Below are 25,427 nucleotides of genomic sequence, written 5' to 3'. Positions count from 1 at the left end.
CAGAGCATGGGCTCTAGGCGTGCGGGCTCAGTAGTTGTGGCTCGTGGGCTCTGGAGCACAGGCTCAGTAGTTGTGGCACAAGGGCTTAGTTGCTCCGCAGCATGAGGGATCTTCTCGGACCAGGGCTCGAACCCATGTCCCCTGCATTGGCAGGCAGATTCTTAAACACTGTGCCACCAGGGAAGCCCTGGCCTTTATTTTTTTAACTCAAATTAAAACCAATTTGAGCCCTCAAATGACAGATGGGCAGGAAGCCCAAGGTCTGCCTCTTGGGTACCTCCCTCTGCTTGAATTGCCCACGATCTCCAGGGGTTTATACAGTCAGGAATAAAAGTCAGCCAGCTGGTAATAAATCTTGCCCTCGCACAGCTCTGAGAGCGAGGACCTCCTTAACTTTTTACCCTGGCAGCTTGCTTGCCTCACCTTAGTCCCAACACTCAAAAGGCAAAAAGCCATTCCCAGGTACAACCCCAGTTTATCTAAGGAGGGAATTTCTCTCCCGGTGACTGCAATGTGTCATAGATGTTTCCATGGTTCCCACAAAGCCTTGCCTCTTTGGGCCTCTTTTTCTTGTGTTTGAATGTCAAGGCCGATGGGAAAGGGAATCATCAGCAATCCGTTTCTGTGTCCATCTAATCCTCTCCAATATGAATAAGAGAAAGCTATTCTGTCCCGTTCCCGTATAGGGGAAAGGGAAAATCCCAAAGTTAGAAATGTGGAAGTGGCATGTTTTCCTTCAGGGCTGACTTGCTAATGGGTATGAGGTTTCTGTCTGGGGTGATGAAAATGTTCGGGAATTAGATAGTGGCAATGGTTGCACAACCTTATGAGTATATTCAAAACCACTGAATTGCACACTTCTGATAGGGTGAATTTTATGGTATGTGAATTACATTTTAATTAAAAATTTTTTTTAAAACCATGAGTTAAATTATTTGCCTCTGCCCTCTGCCAGCTGTGCTCTGCTGGCCCTGGGACTTGGATCTCTCGCTGCTAATTTGTTCCTCCCTGAATCTGGACCGGAGGCTCACTGGGTAGAGGTTCTGGCCAGGGCTGGCCCAGGGAGCCTCTGTGAGCCATAGGCCACTCTTGCTGAAGGGTAGATTTATGGCCTGGAAGTTCCCAGGGTTACAATGAGTGTGGGTGAGGCCAGTAGACAGAGGCTGCTACATGGGTAACAAGGGACTGGAAGTGAGAATGTTTTCTTTCCTAACTCCAGGAGAGAAAAGGGGTGGGGTCATCTCAAATGAAGAAGGAAACGATTCCCGTATTCTCAATTTAGTAGCTGAAAAAGATCATTGAAATGATTTTAAGTGACAGAATGGAAGTCACTCTTTTTATAATTGGGGTCCTTCTTGATCTATATTTGATTTTAAAAATATATTAGTTCAGAATAATTTGGGCTTTGTTATCACTTTAAACTGAAGCCCTCGAATCTCCTGGATCAATTACCACACTGGCCCACTGTCACACATGGAAGCTCTTCTCCCTTACCCCTTCTCTAGGGACTGGGGGTAGAGTGAGTGGTCTTATTCTACAGGTGGGCAGGGTTCATTTTTGTGTTCTCTAGTTAGGAGAGGAGAAGATGGAAAGATCCCTTATGGAGGAATTAATCTAAGTCTTCAAATGATAAACACTATAAACTATCAAGGCATTCTGAGAATGCTTTATCCACAATAACATTTCCTCAAACATTCTCAATGGCAATCAGTGTAAAAGTTTGGGCTTATCTCTATTTAAATGTCCGAAGCCCAACTTAAATTGCCTTAAAAAGAATTTATTGGGGGCTTCCCTGGTGGCGGTGGCGCAGTGGTTGAGAGTCCGCCTGCCGATGCAGGGGACGCGGGTTCGTGCCCCGGTCCAGGAAGATCCCACATGCTGCGGAGCAGCTGGGCCCGTGAGCCATGGCTGCTGAGCCTGAGCATCTGGAGCCTGTGCTCCACAACGGAAGAGGCCACAACAGTGAGAGGCCCATGTACTGCAAAAAAAAAAAAAAAAGAATTTATTGGTTCATGTAAACTAAAGCAGAGTGGACTTCAGGCATGGCTTAATCCAGGGTATCAAGAAAGATCATCAGGCTCCAGTTTCTTTTTTCTCCATTTCTTGGCTCTGCCAAAGAAAAGTGTTATTGCAAAGGTCTCGTTGCGACACATTGATGCTGGCTGAGTCATATGCTCACTCCTGAATCAGTGACCACGTCCAGGGGAATGCAACGTTAAAATTGGCTAGGCCTGCATCTTGTGCCCATTTCTGGAGTAAGGATGAAATCCCATATTAACCATGTGGATGAGCAAGGGCACCAGGGTAGTTCCTTAGAGAAAAATTGTTGTATATTTGCTAGGAGAGGGGAGAACAGGTGTTGGGTGACAAGAACAACAAGATGTAGATTAAAAGCTTGGATTGCTGTCTAATTTTTTTTCTTTTCCAAATGAAAGACCCAGGAATGAGTATATAAGTAGAAAACTACAAAGAAAAACAGGATTATCAGGAGACTCAGAAGAGTAGTTTTGAGGGAGAGGAAGGGCATGTGATAGGAAAGGAACACTAAGTTTTCTTGATGTTTGACCTGGTAGGTGACCTCATGGAGACGTGCTTTAAAACTCACATGTGCCGAGGCTGGCTAGCTCTTTCCTCTTCCTCTGGGAAACATGCACAGTCCACACTTCCCAGCCTCCCTTGCAGTGAACGTGGCCATGAAACTGAGTTCTGGCCCGTGGAACATGGGAGGAAGTGCTATGTGCCACTTTCAGCCCTGACCCGTGAAACCACTCTGTCTTCTTACATCTCTGCCTGGGTGTTGATCTCCAAGGTAACCTTGGAAGCCTGATGATGAAGATGGTGGAGATGCAATCATTCTGGATCCCTGAGCCACACCCTGGAGCAGAGGGCTTCCCACACACTGTCACTGTTCAGGATTACCCGTTTTGACTTTACAACGAAAGAAAGTTCTTTTGAGTGAAGTCATTGAAAGTTCTTTTGAGTGAAGTCATTGAAACGTTAGGGTTTGCAAACCTTGATTCATAGGGTACATAATGTTTTATATACTTTTCAGTATGTATGATGGAGCTGACAATAAAAAAATGTAAAGAACAAAGGAAAATGAAGGCTAGATGCAGATCATGGGAATAGCAGGAAAGCGGGAGGACCTCCCACATTCAAAGCATTTCCAATTCTTATTTCTGGAGCGGGTACAGCTTCAAGGGTGGAAGCTAGAAGACACTTTCCTATCTACATTTTTCTGATCTTTTTGTAGACTCTGTCATGTGGGTAGAAACTCTGAAATGTTCTTTCTGAACTACTTCCTCCAGGCTGTGTGAGGCTGAAAGGAGGGGAAAAAGAATAGTAATAATAATAACAATAGCAGGAACTATTTATTGAGTGTTTGTTCTAGCCAGTTACCCTGCTCAGCCCCAAACCACAGGTCTCTGGGAAGTCTCTTTGCTTCTATTTGAGAAATGAAGTAACCCAAGAATGTAATTATGCAGCTGAGGGTTCCAGCACTGCGCCCCTTACCCCTCCACAGGGCTGATAAGTAAGGGGGACTTAGTGCAAAAGTGGTGTCTGATGACCTGTGAAATCTGCCCAGAAGTGGACATGGGGAGTAGGCCACATGTTGTTGAGGCCACAACACAGCCCTGAGGTCATTCCCTGGGCTCTCTCTCCCACCTGCTTCTCTTCCCAACAACGGAAAGAGTCCAAGCCGGGAGGGCTGCTTCCATGGGGGTTGAACTGATCCCCTCCACTCATCTTCTCACTTCTCATTCTTTTAGCTCAGTGTCTGGATGAATCTCATATTTCCTTCTCCTTGTCACCTTCACCCAGGCAGTTCCTATCTGCCTCAGCTCTCAGAAGAGTGTTTTACTACCTTCTTCATCATTTTTGTTAAAGAAATTGAAGATTTGTGGTTAATCACAACACTCACCTGCTAATCCCTACCCACGCCCCACAAAAAGAGGACCCAGAACTGTCTGGGGTCCCACCCAAGGTCTTTAAGCAAACCAGGCACCCCTGTAGGAGATTTTCACACTCCAGGGCCCAAAACAAGGGGACGCAGAAAACAGAGGAGGCATTCAAAGACATCCTTGCATGCAGAGACACAATTGCCCTTGACCACACAGCCCACAGAGAGGAGACGGGCAAGTTCTTTATACTGAGGAACGTATATACTTCTAATATGGCCCAGTGCCCTTCGTGCTTCGCCCAGGAGAAATCACACATAAGGATGGAGAATTCTAATCCCAGGCTCTGCAGGAATGGGTGGGGAGGTATTGGTGATGAAGGCTTGGCTTCACAATGACAGGATGTTGCTTCCCTCTGAGTCCCACCCATCCCAGGCCACCCTGGGAAGAATATGCTGTACTTTAGCACTCGTGAGAGAAAAGAAAGCCAAAGGCACACTATAGGACAGAGACTTTTTTTTTCCCCAGGAAATATATTTCTGACGAGAGAAGCCAGCACTAAAATGTCACTGTCTCCCATCCTCACTCAGCACAAATGGTGACAATCATGAACTTTCCCACCACCAGCCCCTTGGGAGGAGCCTGTGGGAAGCACTCCATCCCAGGATTTAAGAGCATGAACTCTGGATATACTCATATCCATGTTTAAATCCGGAATCCACTGCTTCCTAGCTGTGACCTCAGGCTAGTCATTTGATCCCGTTGGGTCTCAGATGTCCCGTGAAGTTGCTGTGAGGATTAACCATGTTAGGGTATGGAGATGGCTTAGTGGAGGGTCTGACACTTAGCAAGCATGCCATAAATGGTGGATACTGTCATGATTTTGCTGGTCTGTATAGAGAAGATTGGTCTCTATGATTGTTCTAGAAAGAGAGTCTGCAGGGCTGTGGGATGAGAGACTGAGAGCTGTGAGGATCAGGGAGATGATGAGGGCTGGAGAGAAGGAAGCCGGGAGCAGGCCACACCTCCAGGGCCTTGTTGCCAGAGTGCCCCAGAAGGAGGTCAGTGAAGATGTGTGTTAGCCCTGTGCAAGGTGTGGAGGAGTGTCCTGGGGTCTGCGGGTAGAAACTGAAGGCCCACCTCTGACCACTCGCCCCTTACCCACCTCCACTGCGGGACACTCGTCTCACTGCCACCGTCCAGGGTTATCTCCCTGCCAGGATTCTTTGCAGAATCCTGATCTTGCCTCCACATTGAGGACATACAGATCTGTGCCTCAGGATGGACTTCTGTTGACAGAGCCCCTGAGGCTGATGCATAAGGGAAAGGATGGTGAGAACCAACATTGTTGCTCAGGTAGGATGAGCAGAGTGACCTGACCAGCACCTCCCCCCACAGGTAGAATGTCAGGATGTCATGTCATAATCAGAAGGTGGCTTGGACTAGAGTAGGGACTCAAAACCTCACGTGAGAGAAACTCCCCCCCTCCTCCAGCCCCTTCTCTTCCCCTCTTCCCCCTCCTCTTTTTTCCAGCCCCCCAACTCCTCCCCTTCACTCCCCCTCTTCTCCTTTATGCATACATCTAATACACATGGTAACAAGTTCAAACAGCACAAAAGGGTATATCCTTCAAAGGAATCTCACTCTCATCTCTGATCCCCAGTCCTCAGTTTACCTGCCCAGAGCCACCGTTTATAAGCATATGTATGGAAGCATGTAAGTTGGTGGATACGCATTTTACACAAATACTAACATGCCATATAGATATTTTAGTACTATGCCTTTTTCACCTAACAGTTTATCTTGAAGCTGGTCTTTACGTACATCTACCTTAACAGCTGAATAATGTTCCATTGTATGGACGCACTATAATTAATCAGCCCACAGTTGATGAACATTTAGGGGGTTTCTACTCTTGCTACCAATAATGCAGCAAATAATATTATCATGATGTTAATAATAATGATAGTAGTTAACATTTGTTGGGCTCTTAACAAGTGCTGGACACTGTTTCATATATGTTTCATATAATATGTTTTCCTGTATTAAGTTATTTAACCTTCAGAATAAATCTAGGTGGCAGGTGCTATTATTGTCATTTTGTGGATGAAGAAATCAAGGCACAGAGAGATTAAATACCTTGCCTGCTTCTTTGCACACACGAATGATTATATTTGTAAAGTAAATTCCTAAAAGTATATTTTAAATTTTGATAGCATTTACCAAATTGTCCTTCTAAGACATTGTACCAGTTTATATTCTTATCGACCTTGTATAAAAGTGCCTATTTCCTTCATATATTTCATATCTGTATCCATATCCATGTCTATATCTATAGAGGGAAAGAGAGAGAATAAGATAGGAGAAAACCTGGTGTGACTTAATTTGCATTTCTTTTATTATGAGCAAAGTTGAGCACCTCTTTATATGTTCAAAGTCACTCTATTTACTTTTTCATGAGTCCTTTGCTCATCTTTTCTATGGCTGATCTTTTTTATTACTTTATAAGAACTCTTTATATATTAATAATATTCTTTTTAAAAAATTATGTTATTTAAAAATGTACTATTAAATGTATTATACAAAGAGACAATTAAGGATGATATATACCTTCATGCAAAGAATAATAACTCAGCTTAAGAAATAGAACATTTCCAGTAGCTTCAAAGCTCCCTGGATTCTTCTCCCATTGTACTCACCTACCAATCCTCACAGCATACACTCCAGGAAACTATTACCCTGGATTTTGTGCTAATCATTTCTTTTCTTTTCTTTGTTGTTTTAGCACATATGCATATATTCCTAAACAATATATTGTTTAGTTTTGTCTGATTTTAAATTTCATATAAACACACTGTGTGTATTTTTCTGTGACCTCCTTCTTTCATTCTCATAATTTTGAGAGGCATCCACATTCATGTGTAGAAACTGTGGTTCATTAATTATTAACGCTATTGAGTGTTTTATGACTATGCCATTTTTAAAAAATTCAACAAAGTTAACATTTATTTAGTATTATTTATATAATTAACATTATTCAATTTTGTCAATTACCCAATGATGTTTTTTAAAGCCCTGGCTCCCTCCATCACCCACCTCAGGTCAGGAGTGTACATTGTATTTAGTTTTCATGTCTCTTCACTCACCTTTAAAGTGGAGTGTTTCTTTTGCATTTCTTTATTTTCATGATATTGACATTTTAAAAAAATTTTTGTTGCAGTATAGTTGATTTACAATGTTGTGTTAGTTTCAGGTGTGCAGCAAAATGAATCAGTTATACATATACATATATCCACCTTTTTTTTTTTTTTTTGGCTGCGTTGGGTCTTAGTTGGGGCTCACGGGATCTTCATTGAGGCATGCGGGACCTTTTGTTGCAGCGTGTGGGCTCTTCATTGTGTCGCGTGGACTCTTCTCTAGTTGTGGTGCCTGGGCTTCTCTCTAGTTGTGGCATGCAGGTTTTCTCTTCTCTAGTTGTGGCACGCAGGCTCCACTGTGTGTGGACTCTGTAGTTTGCAGCATGCAGGCTCTCTTGTTGAGGCGCACGAGCTCAGTAGCTGTGGCACGTGGGCTTAGTTGTCCCGCAGCATGTGGGATCTTAGTTCCCCCACCAGGGATTGAACCTGCGTCCCCTGCATTGGAAGGCAGATTCTTTACCACTGGACCACCAGGGAAGTCCCTATCCACTCTTTTTTAGATTCTTTTCCCATATAGGCCACTACAGAGTATTGAGTAGAGTTCCCTGTGCTATACAGTAGGTCCTTATTAATCTATTTTATATATAATAGTGTGTATATGTCAGTCCCAATCTTCCAATTGATTATACCATTTATATGTGAAAAGTACAACCCACTAGCAGTTTATGGGAATTTTCATGACTCTGCATTCTCACCAACATTTGGTATTCTTAGGCTCTGATGGGTGAATAATGGTATCTCATTATGATTATAATTGGCATTTCCACAATTAGTGAGGTTGGGCATATTTTTGTATTTTATAAGCCACTGATGTTTCCTCTTCTCTGAAGAGGATTTGCATTTTCTCTTGTATGGTGTGTCTTCTCATTGATTCATTAGTGTCCTTTATATATTCTGGATATTAATCCTTTGTGAGTTAGGTATGTTGCAAATATATTCAATACGTGCTTTGTCCTTTCACTCTATGGGTTATCATATGTTAATATTATGAACATTCTTAATTTTAACACAGTCATATATGTTAATCTTTAATGCTTTTTGCATCTTGTTTGAGGAATCTTTCCTATGTCTGAAGTCACAATAGTTTTCTTCTACATTGGCTTTTGCATTTAAGAATTTAATCCATCTGAAATGGATTTTTGTTATGCTATGACGTAGGAATCCAATTGCATATTTTTGCCATGTGGAGAGACAGTAGTCCTAGGACTAATGTCCATTTTTATCACTTATCTTCAATGCCACTCTGGCATAAACCAAGTCTCTTTATCTGCATGGGTCTGTTTCTGGGCTCTCTGTTCTTCTATATTGGTCTATTTTTGGTCTACTCCTGTACTTACAATACTTTCTTCCTTGTCATAGCTTTATAATAAAACTTGATATCTGATAAGACAGGTTCCCCCAGCTTCTCCTCCTTTTTTAAGAGTCTTTTGGCTCCTTATTCTTCCATATAAATATTAGAATCAACCTTCAAGCTCTGTGAAATACTCTCTTGAGATTTTGTTTAGAACTGCATTGAGTTTGTAGATCAGTTTTGAGAGAAATGATATATTTATGATATTGAAACTTCTTCTCCAGGAAAATGATGCTTCTCTACATTTACTGAGGCTTCTTTTTTTTTTAGCTGCACCATGCGGCATGTGGGATCTTAGTTCCCCAACTAAGGATTGAACCCATGACCCCTGCAGTGGAAGTGCGGAGTCTTAACCGCTGGACCGCCAGGGAAGTCCCTTAGGTGTTTTTATATGTCTTTCATTATGGATTTATAATTTTTCCTTAAAGGATTGCATATCTTGTTAAATTTCTTTTAAAAGGTTTATCTTTGGGGTTCATTGCAAGTGGTGTTTAAAAAAATAAATTACACTTTGTAAAATGCGATTATTTACTGAATACTGACTTTGCACCCAGTAGTCCTTCCAAACTCTTCTATTATTTTATAATTTATCTACATATTATTTGGGTTTTCTACCTAGACAACCCTTTCACCTATGAACAATGGTACTTTTATTTGTTTCTTTCAAAGCCTGAAATCTTTTCTTTATCTTATTTTAATTCACTGGTTGGAACATCCAGTATAATGTTGATTAGTAGTGGTCATAATGGGCATGCTTGCCTTACTCTAATAAAGGGCATGCTTTCACCATTGAATATGATTTGTTGTAAAAATGTTTTGAAGGTATTCCTTATCAGGTTAAGAGAAGCTCTATCTAGTCCTAGTTTGTTCAGAGTTTTTATTATGAATAAATGTTGAATTGATCATATGGTGTTTCTTTTAAAATTGTGTTTATATGATAAACAACATACCAATATTGAGCTACACTCGCATTCTTAGCATAGAAAATTTGGCGGAGCTAGATTTTTTTTTATATGCGTTGCTGGAATCTGTTTGATAAAATTTTGTTTAGGGTTTTTGCATTTATCTCCAGGAATGAGATGGGTTCCTTCCTTGTGCTGTCATTTCCTGACCTTCTGATCAAGAAAAGGTTAAGCTAAATAAAATATACCCCTGCCCAGTCTATGAAAGAAAGTTTAAGATTAAATTATCTGATGATAACATACTTATGAAGATATCTTGTCTTGTAAAGGTCTTTGGTCCTGAGTTTTCTTTGTAGGAAGATTTTAAACTACTGATTTAATTTTTTTGTGGTCATTAGGTTACTTAAATTTTCTATTTTTTCTTGAGTCACTTTTAATGAGCTATATGTCTGAGGAATTTGTCCCTTTACCTAAGTTTTCAGATAAACTGGCAAAGGTTTTCACAATTTATCTGTTTAATATCAGCTGTATCTGTGTTTATATCTCTTTTTCATTCTTAATACTGTTTATTGTGCCATTTCTTTCTTTCCTTCTTCTTCTTTTTTTTTTTTGATTAATATAACTAGAGATTTGCCTATTAGTTTTTTCAATGAGAAAACCCTTGGCTTTGCTGATCATTTTATTATATGTTTTATTTTTCAATAATTTCTTTTCTTGTTATTCTATCCCTTCTTTTCTTTCTTTTTTTTTTTTTTTGCGGGGGGAGGTTGTGACACTGAATGCTTAGGTTACCAATGCTGAGCTTTTATTCTTTTTAAAAGTAAACATTTGAGGCTATATATTTCTCAAAAAAGTTCAGTGGTAGCTGTATTGTGCAATTAAATGTTTTAATATATCATTGCTTCTTAAATCAATGAACTATTTAGAAATTTATTTTTACTTTTCCAATTGGTTGCTCCAGAAATTTTAACATGTTATATTGAACTAAATAAGAGAGAAAGTTAATTAATAGCTTTGCTTTCCTACTGAACACTAAAACAATCTTCAAAGACTGTAGTTCCAATCATCTCCTCCTAAAATGTTCTTTTGATCATTATCTTTATTCTATTTTATCCCCCCCCAAGCTAGATATATATTGTTTATTTCATAAAAATCTATGTTTAGATTTAGCCCACATTTACCTTTTCCCTTGTTCTCCATACCTACTCACATCTCAAAATTTTCTTCTGAGATAATTATAATTTTGTCAGAAACACATCCTTTGGAACTCTCTGGGTGGTAAGCTCTCCCAGTTCTTATGTCTGAAATAGATTCATTTTGCCCTGTCTGTGTGTTCATATTTAGACTGAGTTGCTTGATTACTGTACATAGTTTAATATCACTTAAAATCTAATCAATAATCTCTGCCTATGAAAACGATCTTACTGAGGCATAATTACCATATAATGAAGTACGCAAATTGCCTCATGTACAATGCTAAATAGAAGTGGTGAAAAGCAACATCCTTGTGTTCCTGATCTTAGGGAGAAAGCATTCATTCAGCTTTTTCCAATTAAGTACAGTGTTAGCTGTAGGTTTTTGGGTAAACAATTTTTACGAGATTGGAGAACTCCCTTCTAGTCCTAGTTGGTTAAGAGTATTTTTTTTAAATCAGGCAGTAAATATTGGATTTTTTTGTCAAATAGCTTTTTCTGCATCTATCAAGAGGATCATAGGGCTTTTCATTTTAGTTTTTACTATGGTGAATGACATTGGTTGATTTTTGAATATTAGACCAACCCATACGCCTAGGATTAAACCACATTTCGTCATGATGCATTATCCTTTCTATATATTGTTGGATTTTTAAATTAATTTTGTATTGGCGTATAGTTGATTTACAATGTTGTGTTAGTTTCTGCTGTACAGCAAAGTGAGTCAGTTATACATATACATATAGCCACTCTTTTTTAGGTTCTATTCCCATATAAGTCATTACAGAGTATGGAATAGAGTTCCCTGTGTGTTCCCTGTGCAGTAGGTTCTTATATATTGTTGGATATGATATGCTAAAATCTTATTTAGAATTTTTGCCTCTATGTTCATGACAGACACTGGTCTATAGTTTTTTTATACTGTTATTTCTTAGTCTGGTTTTGATATTAGTGGTATTAGGGGTACTGCTGGCCTCATAGAATAAATTGGAAAGTATTCTCTTCAGCTTTCTGGAAGTGTCTGTATAGAACTAATAAGATTTTTTCCTTAAATGTTTGGTACTATTTACCAATGAAACCATGTGGAGCCTGTAGTTTTGCTTTTGGGATGATCTTTACCTGAAATTCATTTTCTTTAATAGTTTTAGGGATATCATCTGTAGTGATGTCACTTCTCTTTTCTTCTAATATCGGTAATTGTATAATCTCTTCCTGTTTCCTGATCAGTTGATCTAGAAATTTTAAATTTTTATTGATATTTTCAAGTAGCCAGTGTTTGGTTTCATTGATTTTTCTATTGTTTTTGTTTTTATTTCATTGACTTATAGTAATTTTAATTTTTTCCTTTCCTTTGCTTTCTTCGGGTTTAATTTTCTCTGTTTTTCTAGTTTATCAAGGTAGAAGTTGATGTCATTAATTTGAGAATTTCTCTCTTCTCCAATAGAGACAGTTAGTGCTATAAATTTCCTTATAAGTACTGACTTAGTGGCAGCTCACAAATTTTGATATGTTGTCTTTTCACTTTCATTCAGTATGAAATATTTTCCAATTCCCCTTTTGATTTTTTCTTTGACCCCCTCAGTTATTTAGAAGTGTGTTATTTAGTTTCAAATATTTGTGGATTTTCCAGAGATCTTTCTGTTATTAATTTATAATTTGATTTCATTGCGGTTAGAGAACATACTTTGTACAACTAGAATCCTTTAAAGTTTATTTAGACTTGTTTTATGGCCCAAAATATGGTCTTTCTCGGTAAATGTTCCTTGTGCACTTGAAAAGAATGTGTATTTTGATGTTGTTGGGTGGAGAGCTGTATAAATGCCAATTAGGTCAAGTTGGTTAATACTGTTATTCAAGTCTTTTATATCCTTACTGATTTTCTGTCTACTCTTGAGAGAAGGGTATTGAAATATTTTATTATAGTGATGGATTTGTCTGTTCCTCCTTGTAATTTAAGTCTATCAGTTTTGCTTCATGTGTTTTGAAGCTCTGTTGTTAGGTGCATAAACACTCAGAGTTGTTATGTCTTGATGAAACGACCTGTTTTTCATGATAAAATGAGCTTCTTTGTCCCTTGTAATATTCTTTGCCCTGAAATCTTCTTTGTCTGATGATATTCATATAGCCACTCCAACTTTCTTTTGATTAAGCATAACTCTTTTTTCATCCTTTTACTTTCAGTTTATTTTTGTTTTTATATGTAAAATGCATTTCCTGTAGGCAAGATATAGTTGAGCCTTGTTTCTTTCATTTTCTTTTTTAATCCAATCTGAAAATCTCTTCCCTTTAATCAGGCATGTTTAGAACTTTCATTTAATGTGACTATATGTTTAGGTTTAAGTCTATCGATAATCTTGATATTTATTTTCTATTTTTCTCCATCTCTTCTTTGTTTTCTTTTCCCTCATTTTTTTTTTTGCCTTCTTTTGGATTGAGTATTTTTATGATTCTATTTAATCTTCTTTGTTAGATTATTAGCCATGCTCTTTTGTAACTTTGGTGGTTGTTTTAGAGTTTATGGCACACATCTTTAACTTATCACAATCTACCCTTAAGTGATATCATGTCACTTTGCACATGAGAACCTTACAATAGAATGCTTCGATTTCTTCCATTACAGTCTTTATGCTATTGTTACACATTTTACTTATACTAAGTTATAAACCACACTCTACATTATTATGTTTGTTTAAAGCCTAAATTATCACGTAAACAAATCTTTTATATTTACCAATTTAGCTGTCTTCTCTAGTGTTTCTCATTCCTTTCTATAGATCCAGACTTAATTCCGGTATCATTTTCCTTCTTTTTTTTTTTTTTTTTTGTTGTTGTTGTTGTTTTGCGGTATGCAGGCCTCTCACTGCTGTGGCCTCTCCCGTTGCGGAGCATAGGCTCCAGACGCGCAGGCTCAGCAGCCATAGCTCACGGGCCCAGCCGCTCTGCGGCATGTGGGATCTTCCCGGACCGGGGCACGAACCCGTGTCCCCTGCATCGTCAGGCGGACTCTCAAACACTGCGCCACCAGGGAAGCCCCATTTTCCTTCTTTTTGAAGGAGGAATTCCTTAAACACTTCTTGCTCTGCAGTTTACTGGTGATGAATTCTTTCAGCTTTTGCATGACTGAAAATGTTTATTTTGATTTTGTTTTTGAAAGATATGTGTGCTGGGAATACAATTTTAGGTTACTAGGTATTTTTCCTTTGGGTACGTTAAGATATTGCTCCATTGTCTTTTGCTTGTCTTATTGTTTTCAAAAACAAATCTGCTGTCATTCTTGTCTCTGAGCCTCTGCATGTAAGTTATCGTTTTTCCCCCACTCCGGTTGCTTTTAAGATATTCTCCTTCCACCAGTTTTGAGCAATTGGATTATGATATGCCTTAATGTAGTTTTCTTCAGGTTTATTGAGCTGGAGGTTTGTTGATTTTCTTGCATCCTTAGATTTATAGTTCTCATTAAATTTGGAAAGTTTGTGGCCATTATGTCTTCAAATATTTTTTCTGTCCCTGTTGCTCCTTCAGGGACTCCAATTACATGTATATTATGTCACTTGAAATCTTGCCACAGCTTCTGATGCTCTTTTAATTTTTTAACTTATTCTGTCTCATTTTGCATAGTTTCTCCTGCTGTCTTCAAATACACTCATATTTTTTTCTGCAATATATAATATATTTTTTACCTCATTCAGTGTAATTTTTCATCTCAAACATTGCAGATTTTATCTCTATAAGTTTGTCCTGACTTTTTCTGTCTTTAATGCCTTCACTTAAAAATTTGAACATCTGGGGGCTTCCCTGGTGGTGCAGTGGTTGAGAGTCTACCTGCCGATGCAGGAGACACGGGTTCGTGCCCTGGTCCGGGAAGATCCCACATGCCCCGGAGCAGCTGGGCCCGTGAGCCATGGCCGCTGAGCCTGCGCGTCCGGAGCCTGTGCTCTGCAATGGGCGAGGTCACAACAGTGAGAGGCCCGCGTACTGCAAAAAAAAAAAAAAAAAAAAAAATTGAATATCTGTAATACAATTATAATAACAAATTTAATGTCCTTGACTGCTTATTCTGACATTTGTGTCAGTTCTGGGTCAGTTTTGATCGAGTTTTCTCTTCATTATGTATTATGTACTCTATTTTCTCTTCTCTGAATGCTGATAATTTTTTATTTGACACCAAACATTATAAATTTGACCTTGTTGATTGTTGTATGTTTTTATATTTCTGTAAATATTCTTGAGGTTTGTTTTTTTTTTTTTCTGGGATACAGTTTAGTTGCTTAGAAACAGTTTGACCCCTTTAGGTCTTGTTTTAATGATTTATTAGATGGGACGTAAGTAGCATTTCTTCTAGAGCTAATTATTCCCTGCCTCCCTCAGAAGTAATACCCTTCTGAGTATTCTACACCTTGAATTGTGAGTTTTTCCGGTCTTGCTTGTGGGAGCAGTCACTATTCCTAGCTCTTTTGAGCTCTGCGTAGTGTTCCCTCTCATTCCTTTGAGTGGCTCTTTCTCTGGCCTCAAGTGGTTTCCTTGTACACATATGTTTATCAGTACTCTGTTGAAGACATGAGGAGGACCGTCTGTGGACCTTCAGAATTCTCTTTCTGTGTAGCTCTCTCCTCTCTAATACTCTGTTCATCAAATTATAGACACCTTTGCTCTTAGCTCTGCCTCCAGCTCAGGGAATCCTCTGGGCTTTGTCTGGGCTTTGTCCTTCCTCCACTGCAGTCTAGAAACTCTCTTAAGACATAAACAGGTCAATTGTAGGGTTATTTTGTGTATTTTCCAACTCTCAGGAATCACTGTCCTCTGTTCCTGATGTGCATTGTCTTGAAAACGGCTTTCATATACTGTGTGTTTCAGTGGGAAGGTAAAAACAGTTCACCTGTTACTCCATCTTGGCCAAAATTACAGTCTTTTAATTGGAGTGGTTATCTCATTTACATGTGTTGTAATTATTAGTGTGGTTGGGCTTAAACATAACATCCTGCTATTTGTTTTCTATTTGTCTTATCTGTTGTTTTTCCTTCAATTTTACTTTTCTGCCTTTTAAAAAATTAATCAAGAAATTTTCATTATTCCTTTGGATATCCTCTATTGGCTTTTTAGCTATATAGTTTCATTTTTTTGTTTGTTAGTTTTCTCTAGAGATTTAAATGTGCATCTTTAATTTATCACAATACACCCTCAACTAACATATAAAACTCCATGTTTAAAAACTTTATAAAAATAGACTTCCATTAATTCTCTCTTGTCCTCTATACCATTATTTTCATATATTTTATTTCTATTTTATATTAGAAACCCCACCACACATTATTTTACTTACACTGTCAGTTGTAAGCAAAGACAAAAATAGACTTTTATATTTACTTACATATTTATTTTTTCTGGCACGTTGCATTCCTACTTATAGATCCAACTTCCCATCTCGTATCATTTCTCTTCAGCCCAGAGTCTTTCCTTTAGCAATTAATTTTTTTAGGTGTATCTGTGAGCTACAAATTCTCTCACTTTTTGTTTACCTTTTTATGTTATTATTTTGCCTTGTTTTGGAGGATATTTTCTTTGGATATAGTGTTATAGGTTGATAATTTTTTTCACCCCAGTACTTTGAAGATATTTCAGAAATCGTTTATTACTTGCATTGTTTATGGTGACAAATCAATTATTATTCTTATTCTCATTAATATAATACACTTCTTCTCCTCTGGCTCTTTTTAAGATTTTATCTTTTTTTTTCGGGAATTTTACTCTGACATTTTAACATATCTTGCTTGAGACTTATTGAGCTTCTTGGATATGTGGGTTGAGTTTTTAAAAATCAAATTTGGAAAATTTTGACCACTAATTCCTCAGATATTTCTTAGGCCACATTTTATCTCTCTCTTCTCCTTCTGGGACTTGAATTATACATATTTTAGACTGCTTTATATTATTTCATATTATTAAACATTGTTATTACTGATGTTTTATTTATTTTTATCAATTCTTTGTACATCACTTTGAACAACTTCAATTTACCTGGGTTCAACTTCACTGATCTTGTTTTCTGCATTGACTAATCTACCGTTAATTTCATCTAATTAATTTTTGATTTCACATATTTTAGTTCCAGAATTTACACTTTTTTTTTTGAGTTTACAATTTTCTGCAGAAATACCCAATCTCATCACCATTTTACCTCTAAAATGTTGAACACATTTAAAATAGTGGTTTTGAAGTCCTTACCTGCCAACTTCAATAACTGTCCTTTGTGGGTCTGTTTCTATTGATTATGTTTCCTCTTCATTATCATAATTTTTCAATCACTCTGCTTCTTTTACTACTTGAGGTTAACTGACATACAACATTATATGTTTCAGGTGTCATAATTTTTTTTTTGAATTCCAGACGTTGTGTATAAAGAGCAGTGAAGTCTGAAGTTTTTTGAAATAAACAAAGAGAAATGCTCTTCAGTCTTCTCTGCTCTTTATATGTAACGTCTGGAGTACAATAAAAAAGAAACAATCAAGTTGAGATGAGTGTGTGTGTGTGTGTGTGTGTGTGTGTGTGTGTGTGAACCAAAAGCCCTATGGGGGCAAGGCAGTGAAGAAATTTGGTTGGAAGGAAAGGTATGTAATTCAGTTGTGTGTCCCCAATTGCAAGTATCCATTAGGATCCTCTGGAGGCAAACCAATAAATCCTTGCGCCTCCGTCAAGGAGAAAATCCTGCCCTTGAATCCACCAGGAAGTTCCTGTGGTGTGTCCAGAAAACCACTAACAATTCCAAAGGTAACAATATCCCACACTCACACTGCACTTTATGTTAACATGGTCAGGCCCATGGATCTCCTTTGATTCTCAGTCTTAGCAAGAGGGAAGACTGGGAAGGTCCAGTGGTCCAGTTTTGGACTGGCTTTGAAATGTCATCCTAAAGACTGACCTTTATCTCATATTCTGCCATCTTCTCATCACTGTGGTGGCCTCATTGCATGTCTTCCTGCTTCCAGGAATAAGGAAGACTTGTAATGTCTTCTTTGATCCCTTCAGTCCATCCAACACACTGAGTAGGCAATCTAAAAGGTAAATTTCCTTTTGTCACTCTCCTGCTCTATACTCTTCAATGGCTCCCCAGTGCCTTTGGGACAAATCTATAAGGGCTTTGAGGTCTGGCTTCTTTCCACTCCTCCAGCGTCACCTTTCTTATCCTACTTCTCACTCCAGTCACATTAAGCATTCTTCAATTCCTGGGTCTTGCCCCCTCAGGCATATGTATCCCTTTTGTCTGGGACACTTCATCCCACCCCTATAACACACATACACACACACACACACACACACACACACACACACACACACACACACTCTCACACTCTCATCCCTGCTCAGTCATCAGGTCTCAGCTGCAGACTCACCTCCTCTCCCTGACGCCTAAGTCTGGGTGAACCTTGCCTGCCCTGGGCCTGGGCTCACTTCCACCACGGCCCCTGCTCACCTGCTGGCAGCACTCCATTACTTGCCTGCCTCCTCACTGGAATGAAAATGCAAGGAGAGCTGGGACTGTGTCCATCTTGCTTATCACTGTGTCTCTATTCCCAGGCATAATGTCTGTACATAATAAACCTCAGCGAAGATTCATTGCATTGAATGGGACCCAGGAAGCTACAGACTGCTTGTTTTGCCATATTTTCTGCCACTTGTTTAAGGGGTCAGTTCATGAGTACTTATTGTCTCTCATAGCCTAGCTCTGGACCTGGCCTTGAGGGGGCTGGATGAAGGGGACACTAAAATAGAATATTAACAATTCAGGACTTCCCTGGTGGCGCAGTGCTTAAGAATTCTCCTGCCATTGCAGGGGACATGGGTTCAAGTCCTGGTCTGGGAAGATCTCACATGCTGCAGAGCAGCTAAGCCCACGAGCCACAACTACTGAGCCCACGTGCCACAACTACTGAAGCCCGCTCACCTAGAACCCGAGCTCCACAGCAAGAGAAGCCACCGCAATGAGAAGCCTATGCACCACAATGAAGAGTAGCCCCTGCTAGCTGCAAACTAGAGAAAGCCCGCACGAAGACCCAATGCAACGAAGACCCAATGCAGCCAAAAGTAAATAATAAATAAATAAAAACCCCAAAACATAAAAAAAAATTCAAACATTTATTGAACGCTTTACACATGCTATGCCATGTTAATCCTCACAAAAACCCTATATATTTGGTGCTATGATTATCACCCCCAGTTTATAGATGAGAAAACCGAGGCATAGAGAAGGGAAACAATTTGTCTGAAATCACAGAGTTCAAGAGCGTTGGCTCTGGGGTTCAGTCCAGGCGTGCAATGCCAGAGACTCGCTCGCTCCTCTAATGATTACGCAACAGCAACACTGACCTCCTGAAGCTTCCAGACTGGTTCTTGAGAAGGCTGGAGCTGCCAGCACAAGATACCAAGTGCAGGGGACATCCAGAGAAGAGAGGAGGTAAGTGTCACCCACTGCAGTCTCAGAAACTAGGAAAGTGATGAGTTCTGGGAGAGCAATGCAGGGGCCCTCAGGGCATCCTGATGACCCTGGGTTCCCAAAGGGAGGCTGGGAGCCCCTTCCTCCAATTTCCCTGGGACCTCAGGGCAGGACCTCAGGGCACTGAAGCCAGGCTGGAGCTCAGGGCCAGAGACTGCCAGGAACTAAACGTCAGGGTTTAGGGCCCCAGCCAGACCCGGCTGCTCTGTGCTAGCAGTGAGCCCTGGGAGGAAAACCAGGGAGAGAGTCCATAGGAGCCCTCGGAAGAGCTTCTGAAAACGGCCCGCAAGCCAGGGAGCAGGGAGAAGCGGCACTCTGGCGGCCAGGTCGGGGTGCGGCAGCCGGGCCACCCGGACACCTCTGACAGGCTATTTCCAATTTCCTATGGAATTAAGCTGTAAAAGCAGAGAGTCTGTCACTGTCTGCTGCCTCCCTGGGAGAGGAGAAAGTTACTGTGGCAGGCTCGAAAAAGCTGAACTGTCCTTTCCCAAACAAAACAGCAACCAAGGAAGCTGCTATTTGGACGGTGGTCTCAGGGCCCTGAGCTACATGTCTGGATGTCTGTCTCAACCTGCTTGCATGACCTTGGGCAAGTCCCTTCCTCCCTCTGGGCCTCAGTTTCTTCATCCAGAAAAGGAGGCATCGGATGCAATGATGCCAGAGGCCCTTTCCAGCTCTGAGATGCTAGCATTCTGTAATAAAGTTGGGTGTGGGAAAATATGAGGTCTAGGGGGACTGGGGAAGGGGCTGGAACCATCCTTGGTTGGAACAGTTAAAGGAAGCTCTGTTCAGCCCCAGCCCCAAGGTTCCCAAATCCAGCAGCAGAACTGGGATCCACCCAACCAAAATCAGCGAGGGGAAGCCAAAAGCATGAGTAAGGAGAGGTTGGGTCATAAACATGTCATCTGCACAAACATCCAGCCCCCTCTGGGGTCCCATTGGCCCTGCTGGGGGAGGAGACTGCTGCTAGGGCCTCCTCAGCCACAAGCCCAAGCTCACTTGCTTGGCCCGGGATTTCAGGGTGGAGGCCCAACTGCTTAGAAGGGAACCTGGCTGTGGACGTGCCCCGAGGAGCTGTCAGGAAGGGCTGGGTGAGGCGAAGCCCTCACCAAGGCCAGGCAGCTGGGGGTGGCTCTCAGCTGAAGGGAGGCCTTCCATCCTGATGTAACGCAGGGCTTTCTGGGACGGTCTCCATTTTGGATGTGCTGAGGCTCCTGCTTCTCCAGCCCTGACCGTTCTCCCAAGTTCCAGAAAACCAGCAGCCTGGGGGACCTGGCTTCCCGGGTCTCCGCAGGCATTCAAACTCACCATTCCCCAAACACAACTCTTGGTTCTCTCCGAACTGTCTTCTTCTATGGGCTCAGGGATGGCCCTGTCACCCAGACACTCAAGCCAGTGTTCCAGAAGTAATTCTTTTTTTTCTTTATTTTTTAAATTTTTATTGGAGTATAGTTGCTTTACAATATTGTGTTAGTTTCTTTCTCTTTTTTAAAATTTATTTAATTTATTTATCTTTGGCTGCGTTGGGTCTTCACTGCTGTGCACAGGCTTTCTCTAGTTTCGGCGAGCGGGGGCCCCTCTTCACTGTGATGCATGGGCTTCTCATTGCGGTGGCCTCTCCCGTCGTGGAGCATGAGCTCTAGGCACGCAGGCTTCAGCAGTTGTGGCACGCAGGCTCAGTAGTTGTGGCGTACATGCTTCATTGCTCCGCGGCATGTGGGATCTTCCCGGACCGGGGCCCAGACCCCTGTCCCCTGCATTGGCAGGCAGATTCCTAACCACTGCGCAACCAGGGAAGCCCCAGAAGTAATTCTTGATCCTCTTTCTTTCTCCTCACCCGTATCTAAGAGGCTCTCCAAAGCGATCTGACCCTTTGAGCGACTGTCCTTGCCCATTCCTCTCTCATAACCTCACTTTCTCTCTTTACCTCACTTTCTCTTTCTTGACCTCAAGTACACACATCTAGACTAATCACAACCTAGTTTTCATATGATTCACTTTTTGAAAATTGTCATTTTTAATAATGAAGATAAAGGCTACGACCTTGACAATAACCTGCATTCCAAGACATTATTCCCCCATCCCATCACCTTGCCTTCTGAGGGGACCATCATCTTGCAACCTGTGTTTATCGCTCTGCTGCTTCCTTTTTAGTACAATCTTTTTTCATCTATATGCACTCCTAAAGTCTAATTTCAAATTTTACAAAAAGATATCATTTTGTATGTAATCTTTTATTTATTCATTTTTATTATTTTTTTTGGCGGGGGGGTGGGTACGGCACCTCGTGGCATGTGGGATCTTAGTTCCCTGACCAGGGATTGAACCCATGCCCCTGCAGTGGAAGAGTGGAGTCTTAACCTCTGGACAGCCAGGGAAGTCCCTTGTACGTAATCTTTTAGAATTTACTTTTTTCACTCAATATTATCTTGCCAAGCAGGGTAGACTATTTGCAAATATGGCTGCAATTATTCCTCTTTGTGCCTCCACGTTCCTTTTGCAATGTGACTTGATGCAATGGAAGTACCAAGAGGTGGAGCCTATTACCCCACCTCTTAAATCTAGGTCAGCCTTATGTATTATTTTGACTCATATAATGTGGCATAGTGCCATGTCTGAGTTCAGGCATTAAGAGGTCTTGTGCTCTCCCTCATTCTCATGGAAACATCCACAGCCTTGTGAACAAGTCTGAGCTAGCTTGTTGGATGATGAGAGACATGTGGCCCATTTGCCACCATCCCCCTAGCTGACAGCCTATCAACCCTCGAAAGCCAAACCTCTTAGCTGACTCTCCACTGACTATGGGCTCATGAGGAAACCCAGCTAAGACCAGAAGAACTGCCCAGCTGAGCCCAGCCTAAAATGCCTACCCATTTATTTAATTGTGAATTAAATAAATAATGGTTGTTTAAGCCATTAAGTTTGGAGTGGTTTGTTCACACAGCAGCCACCAACTGCTATGTCAAGATTCAGCCGTATTGTTGCCTGCTTCTGTGGTTCATTCGTTTTCACTGCTGAATAATATTCCACTGTGTGTGTATAGCATTGTTTATTCATCCACTCTCTTGCCGATAGGCATTTGTGTTTCTGCCATCGTGAAAATGCCTCCATTAACTTTTTTTGGTGCATGTTCTTTATTGAATATGTGCAAGTGATGAATTCACCTGTCCAGACTCACAGCTACCGGGAAACTTGAGTGCATTCTCCTCATTGTCCCAGAAGAAACTATCAAAAACGACAAAAAAGATCAGGACATTCCCTGCTCAAAATCTTTCTGGGGCTCCCCGCTACCCTCAGGGTAGGGTCCAATGCCTTAATCTCTGTGACCTGGTCAGTTATCTCCTCTCTGTCAATAAACTTGGTAACTAAATAGCTATGAGACCTCAGGGACAAATTACTTTACTTCTCTTTTCCTCAGTTTTCTCTTCTGGAAAATGGGACTAACAACATAAAAAAGCCAAATGGTAAAGCTGATGTTTCCTAAAGTACATCACACTTCAGGGCCTTTTCCCATGTGGGTCCCTCTGCCTAGAAAGCCTGCTCTTTCTTTGTCTACCTAGTTAACTTGCCCGTCCAGACCTCGCCTGGGTGTCACTCAGTTTCCTGAGTTTACTCAGCAGTTTACTGCTTTTCCTCCCCCACCTCTTAGCAGAATTGACCTCACCCTCCTCTGGGCCCCACTCTCCCCTGCACACGTCTATCATTGTTCACGTCTGTTTACTGGGCCTCTTTGAGGGACTATGTCCCATTCATTTCTGTATCCCAGAGCCTGGCACAGAGTAGATTCAGGATAAATGTGTGGTGAATGAATAAATGAACCAATGAATTACCGACCTTGTTTCATTCATCATTCATCCAACAACCATCTACTGAGTCTGGCTCCCTGCTAGGCACTGCCAGGGCTCAGAGAAGGGCTCTGCCTTCAGAGTCTGATGGGGAGACGCAGACGCCTGTGTGGATAAGCGTGGCTGAGTGGTCTGGGCTGCAACACGCAGGTCTCCTGCCCAGAACGAGTGGAGCCAGAGGTTTGCCCTCAGGGAGCCCACTAGCCATGGAAGGAAATGGGGCTGAGACCCGAGGCTGGGCTAAGGAAACCCATGCGCTCAGTGCATTTGGGATTCCAAGGATGCACAGGACGGGAGTTTAGAGTCTAGAGAGCCCTGGAGATGCATGGCGGTGTCAGAAGCCTGGGTACAAGCTCCACAAGTGCAGGGACCATCCTCCTCACTCCTATAGCCCTAGGCCCAGCCAGGGCCTGACACCGAGGGGGTGGTCAACATAAATATTTGCTGAGGATGTGATAAATGAGGAGAGGGAATCCAAAGAAATGAGAACAGCATTCCAGTCCCACTCTGCCACATGGCGGTCAGTGACGACGGCCAGACACGTCTCCTTTCTGGCCTCAGATATTTTCCAACATCCTATCCAACTCTAAATCCTATGATGATACAGAGATGTAGGCTATGCCCTCAGGGTGCTCCTTGACTAGCTGATGTGTGTGTGCGCGCGTGTGTGTGTGCACGCCTGTGCGTGGGCACACGTGCATTGGATCTCAGAGCCAGGGTTGGAAATGGTAACAATAACAGCAACAAAATAGGATAGCTATGATTTTGGGCACAGAATGCAAAGTTCTCAGTGTTTCACGCCCACTATCTCATTTTACCCTTACACACACCGCGTGAGATGGGTGAGGTTCTTGTCCCCATTTTACAGATAAGGAAACTGAGCCTCCTGAGGAGGAACAAATGGTCCCAGAGCTACTAACTGGCAGATGTGGGATTCGAAGCAAGATCTGTCTGACCCCAGGCTCTTAGCCACTCCTCGCCACCACCTCCCACAAGAGGTCTGCTCTCTGGCTCCTGGGTCTTTCTGCCACTTGAGGGCAGCTTCTGATGATGGAATCTGGCTGAGAATTCAGACATGACAGAGGCCCAGGTTGGGGGGTGGTGGAAGCAGGGTGAAAGAGGAGAGGACGTTCAGCCTCACTACCTCTCCAGACCCCTGCGAACTGGAGGCAAATCCCCCGTGTGAAAGATCTGGCGTGGGTCCTCCAGGGTTTGCATGGGAGGTTTTGGAGTTTTTGGCTTTGCTTAACCGAAGGGCTTACCACGGTGCTCTGGACTGTTTCTTTTCTGGCTGGGCTAAGGGAGGGCAGAGGTCAGCAGAGGCTCTGCCTTTGGCTCACCCTCAGGGAGGTGGATTCTTGGCCAGTCCCAGAGATCCTGAAATGGCCTCTCACACTCAGGCAGGAGAACTGGGACATCGCGCCCCTCCTGGGCCCAGCTCCTTCCCTCACGTGCAACAGAGCAGCTTAGAGAGCAGCTCAGTGCTGGAAATCCAACCACACAGAAGGCTGCTACAAGCTGGCTTTTGAAAGGTGCGCTCTTTCTTCAAAAGCTTAAGGGAGGAAAAAAAAGCAAGCAAGAAAGAGAGACATAAGAGAAAAAATGGCCAGATGAGGGGTCTGGTCTATTGAGCAAAATTCCCTGACCCATTCATCCTATTTATGCCTGCAGCTTAGGCCATCATGGGGCTGTTCTTGCAAATGTACTCAGTGGACAGATCATGGCCTTTTCTGCAGCTGCAGGCTCCCCATTCCAAGGCCCCAACTCAACAGGTCTGATGGAAGGTCTTGGATGCCGATCCCAGATCGAGTCACCCCGGCGGGGAGGGGGGCAGGAGCTGCCGGGGCTGTCTTGCTTGTCCCGGAGCCTCAGGAAGACCATCTCCTGGCTCCTCAGGGACTGTCCCTGGAAGTGACCTGAACCCCATGGAATCGGGCCAGAAGCAACCTCCACGATTTCTGCACACGCCTCTGCCCCTCTGGCGAGGTGTGCGGGTAGGTGGGGGAAAGGCTTGCTCATCCAGCCTTCGGAAATATCCCGACACACTTTCTTCCAGGCTGCCCGAAGTTACTTTCCAAGTATTTCACTTTCCATTTCTTCTCCAGATCTGGTAACAGGGTGTTCCTGCCCTCTTCCCCTTGCTGACCCTTTTGGCTGGGCCCTGCCTCTGCTGCGTTTCATCAAATCAACATGCTCTCAAGAAACCAGGCCAACTGTGCTCTCAGCCCCATGGAAGGCGCAGATGTGGGCTACGGGCCCTGCTTGGCCTACGGCAGCTTACCATCCAAACTGAGGGACACTGGACAGAGGGAAACAGGTGCCAGGGGGCCCACGGGCTGTGAGTCTGGCATCCTGACTGCCAAGGCCAGCCCTGGCATTCTCTAGACAGCTGTGTTGCCCTGGAGAAGTGTCTTGAGCTCTCTGAATCTCAACGTACTTATCTGTAAAATGGGCATTATATCCTATGTGCCTTGGAATGTTGTGGGGTTGAAACAAGATAATGAAGGTGTTCGAAGTGCAAGTGCATGTCTGGGTTGATACACAGTATCTGATGC

The sequence above is a fragment of the Leucopleurus acutus genome (assembly GCF_964270905.1).
Source record: "Leucopleurus acutus genome assembly, chromosome: 3".
Taxonomy (NCBI): Eukaryota; Metazoa; Chordata; class Mammalia; order Artiodactyla; family Delphinidae; genus Leucopleurus; species Leucopleurus acutus.
Note: the sequence above shows the minus strand (reverse complement) of the source record.